General features: G+C 42.5%; 1 long non-coding RNA gene across 1 annotated transcript; it reads left to right on the forward strand.

Moving 5' to 3' along the window:
• Positions 1-588: 588 nt before the first annotated feature.
• On the forward strand, positions 589-3,473 carry LOC308295181. Its single transcript, XR_013962560.1, has 3 exons — positions 589-660; positions 2,477-2,616; positions 3,437-3,473. It is a non-coding gene; the product is annotated as an uncharacterized lncRNA (long non-coding RNA).
• Positions 3,474-4,929: the final 1,456 nt, after the last annotated feature.

Genomic DNA, 4,929 nt, shown 5'->3' on the forward strand with positions numbered 1-4,929 from the left:
GAACGAGACGAGACCAAATGACTCTCGTAATTAAACATAATATATAAAAAGTGTTTTGTCTCAGATCCAATTTAAAAATGTAACTTCTGTTAAATGTTGGTCACAGTTAAGACAAATGTGAAAGGATGACTTGGCAAAAAGCATTTATTTATCCACAGCAATGGATTACCCAGCATGCACCGCGCATATGCTGGCCAATAGAGTGGCTGGCTTGATGTTGATATTTTATCAAATGTCCTACAGTTGTTGTTTTATGAAACCCTCATCTCTTGACTCTGTGTAAAAAATAAGGCGATTTTATGCTTTCCAAGGATGTGCAATGCAAGGACCAACGTTATATTTTGAGTGAATAAAGTAAGCAAAACGATAATATGTTATTTATTATTTTGAAGACTGACGTCACAGGGCCAGCGTCACGCAGTGGGAGAGTATTTTTTGCAGGTCTTTCAGTCCGAGTGTATAAAAAAAGCAACTGGGTTAAGGTGGAGAGAGCCAATCACAATCTTCCACGGCCTTAACCCAGTTGCATTTGTCCTACAGTTTACTGAATGACCTGCTGTTTCGTCTTCCGCTCTGTGTGTGGACTGTGGAGGATTGTTTACATCAGGAACAAGAAGCGTGGTGGATTTATGAACGATTCCTGGGTATAAGTCCATTCAGGTAAGATACAATGACGGGGGTTTATGTTGTTACATGTCAGGATGTGTAGTCTGTAATCTGTATGTTTATCTTTGCGACTCACTTAAAGGGACATTCCACCATGATAGATTCATTAAAAACACCCATTATTATTTTTCTGTTGACTCATATTACCCTCCTATGTGAGCAGGCCGTTTTTTTTCCTCATTTATTTTTAATAATTATTTGGGAAGAGATGAATCAGGGACCCCTTAGCTGAGAGAGATGAAGCAGGGACCCCTTAGCTGAGAGAGTGAGATGAAGCAGGGACCCCTTAGCTGAGAGAGAGATGAAGCAGGGACCCCTTAGTTGAGAGAGAGATGAAGCAGGGACCCCTTAACTGAGAGAGATGAAGCAGGGACCCCTTAGCTGAGAGAGAGATGAAGCAGGGACCCCTTAGCTGAGAGAGAGATGAAGCAGGGACCCCCTAGCTGAAAGACAGATGAAGCAAGGACCCCTTAGCTGAGACAGATGAAGCAGGGACCCCTTAGCTGACAGAGAGGGACCCTTAGCTGAGAGATTAAGCAGCTTTGTCTCTCTCTCTCTCTCAGCTAAGGGGTCCCCCTATTAAAGCTAAGGGGTCCCTGCTGAAGCAGGGACCCCTTAGCTGAGAGAGGGATGAAGCAAGCAGGGACCCCCTTAGCATGCCTTGAATGCTTTGTTGTCAGTATTAAAGTGATAGGTAAAGCCGCTGTTCTTTACTTCAACAGGGGGTCCGGGGGTCCCCAGAGTTACTACAGGGGGGTCTTCCAAATCTTTGAGTGATAGAAACTTTTGTTTATTAACCACTTGAACCCTAGCATCCATATTCTGAGAAATCTAGCCAAAAATAGCAGATCTCCTATTTTAGGCAGAGAGCTTTGGTGAATAGGGGAAAAGAGCAGACTAAGTACAGAGTGAAAGGTCAAGTTTATTAATATTGACAGTTCAAGTGGTTAAATATCTGAAAACACAAATTGACATGAAAATACACTGATGATTGTGCTGTCAAACAATGAAACTATATGGAATCTAATCAATCTATGAACAGGTTGTGGGGGTCCCTGCTTCAATCTCTCTCAACTAATGGGTCCTTGGCCTGAAAACGTTGTTTAATCTGTCAATTATTTAAGCAATGAATCAGATTGTGGCATTTGTTTAGCTATTACCTTATACATTCTGATTAAAAATAGCTACACATTTGTCAGGCTAAATGGTAACCGTGTTCTTTTCAAATAGGTAATTTAAAAATAAATATTCAAGTCATATTTTTAGCAGGGTTCCCACGGTCATGAAATTACTGGAAATATTTTGAAACAGTCCTGGAAGGTCCAGGAGAAATAGCTATGCATTCTTTGAATATTAGAGGCAGAAATTGTGAAAATAGCCGATCTTCATGCTCACAACGTTGCGAGGCGTTGTGAGCATGTAGATCTGCTATTTTCACAATAGAACAGAGTTATACAAAATTTCTCAACTCTTTAGTGCTCGTCAGGGTGCCGGGTCCCCAGTAAAAACATGATTATTTCGGGGGTCACGGCCTGAAAAGGTTGAGAACCACTGGCATACACTACCTGTCTTTGGGCATTGTGCATAGGAGTAAGCAACATGTTATTGAGCTGAATTATTGTTATATAGTCCTGTATATTGGGTTAAATATTCTGGAAAAGTTTTGGAAATTAATTGGAAAACATTTGTGGGAACCCTGAGTAATGTGTGTGTGTGTGTGTGTGTGTGTGTGTGTGTGTGTGTGTGTGTGTGTGTGTGTGTGTGTGTGTGTGTGTGTGTGTGTGTGTGTGTGTGTGTGTATTACTACCAGCGGGGCATCCTGGCCTACCAGTTCAAAGAAAGGCCCAAGAACATTCGCTTCATCGACGAGGAAGATGCAGGCTGCCACGGTGCCCCAGCCCCACAGACCAGCTACGTCACCATCATCCCAGCCAACCCCATAAGCACCAGGTAGGCCTGTCACAATTATTACCAGGGTTCCCACGGTCATGAAATTCCTGGAAATATTTTGAGATTAGAATCATATTTTTCCAGTACTGGAAAAGTTTTGGAATTGATCAAGGCTCCTGGAAGGCCCTGGAAAAAATAGCTATGCATTGTCTTTGGTTATTGATTTGGTTAATACCTCTGAAATGACAAATTAAACATGGGCCAAATTGTCAAATATTAGAGGCAGAAATTGTGAAAATAGCCGATCTACATGCTCACAACGTCTCGCAACGCAGTTTTGGAAATTAATTGATAAAAAGCTGTGGGAACCCTGTTTTAGTTCTTTAGCACGGTATTAATAGAAATTCCAGCGATTATGTGCCGATTTGATTACGATTACTAAACTAGTAAGACGCCTCAGGGCGACAATTCTTGGCCATCTGGCCAGTGATGTATATCGGACCAGTTACCCATATACTATATGGAGATCCATGTACAGTACGTCCCTTTTATGCCCATACATGGAGATCCCTGTCTGAACCAGCCGCACATAATATGGGCTGTCTTCCTCCACATATGGGCAATTCCATTATGCAGTTCTGTTAGATATGGGCTTAATCAGGAATCTCCATATATGGGCATAAATGATTCTGGGGAATACCCATATATGGACTTTTACATAGGTGATGTCACCGGATGTATCAAGGGAACCAACCCATATGTAAAAATGTGTACACACACACGTCTACACGGAGATAAGCTGTGACATTTCTCATGGCAACCTTAAGTCGCAATTAGTTGGGGCACTCCAAATTTACACAAACTCTGTTTTTCTCCACAGATGAAGCCCAAACATGCCAGGAAGGTCAACGTTGCGGCTGACTCTGAAGCCTTGTGGATTGCCACTGTGACCTCCGAGAGAGCAGCATGGATCTGTCTACAGCAGGAGCAGCATGTGCGACCACTGGCCACATCATCACCGCCTGTCCGCCGTTGAGACACCTGTCCCCCGTTGAGACACAATGTGCTATTCGCCACATTGGAGCACTTTTGGACTAAACCTGAACCTGAAACAAAATGGACTTCCAGGAGCTGCTCACCAGCTTCTACCGGAATGGAGAGCACCTCCCACGGTCACCAGCCCATTCGCCTATAACTTATTCGCCTTAACAGATTTGGTCCTTTCGCCTGGCCAGGCATTTTGCCTGGCTGCCACGCTGTGGGCAGACAGACAGACAGGTAGACAGACAGACAGACAGACAGACAGAATTTGGCACAGAGCAGAGGAGCGCGAACCAGACACAGAACGTTTGTGCTTGCACCCACCAGAACAGAACAGAATAGCATATCCTATCCTATATATCTTACAAACCTTCTTCACCATAATAAAGCAGCAGTAGTAGGCTATATTCCAAATCAAATTGTATGATGTATATATCAGGAGGACATCATGTCATGACTCATGACCTTGCGCAGCAGTGCACGTATCAATTAATTAATTATTTAGACACTGATTCCAAAGCTCTAATCTGTATGTCTGCTCAATTCTGCTGTAAACATAATGTTGGCCTTCGTTCCATTTTGGGGGCTGGGCGGCCAACAAAGTAAATCGTCACTGTCGGGCAGAAACCTTGTATCTCCAAGTTTCAAATGTGTACATTTTTTCGCAAAGCCCTGCTTCATCAAACAAGGCTGTCGCACAAAAGTAGTGAAAACAGCCGATCTACAAGCACACAACGCCTCTTTAATTACTTTATTAAATGATAAATACAAAACAAACGGTTTTCCACCCGACAACGACAAATTATAACTCAAGTAATTGGCCCACTGGCTTGTCACTTGTCATGATCTGAAATGGCAAATCTTTGAGTAGCAGCAGCGCTATGGAGAGAGATCTCTCTCTATAGCACGCAATTAGGGCCTCTCCAACTATTTTTCCCGGGCTGAATCAGGGGCCCAGCACGTCCCTGGTTCTCAACCTGTGGGTCAGTACTCTGTTAACTGTTACTCTTGTTGCATCGAGGGCAGACGTTTTGAAAATGGTGCATTATCTTGTGGAAGAATACATGGAACATATATGGAAAGATACAATAACACGATTTCCAAGCTGTATCACAATACACAATCTTATCACGATTCTTTCTCATGTTGGTTTTTATGTTTATCTTTCAAGTTACTTAACAGTCAACCTCCTACAAGATAACAAAAAATAAAAGGGAAAAGGGATGAGGTTTGACAACTACTGATTGAGACGAAATTGCTAATTCTCTGTATTAACAATTCAACATGCATTGTATCACGATATATACTGTATATATCTGAAGAGGCGTATCA

This window comes from Nannobrachium achirus, assembly GCF_963921795.1.
Source record: "Nannobrachium achirus genome assembly, chromosome: 12".
In the NCBI taxonomy this organism is placed as follows: domain Eukaryota; kingdom Metazoa; phylum Chordata; class Actinopteri; order Myctophiformes; family Myctophidae; genus Nannobrachium; species Nannobrachium achirus.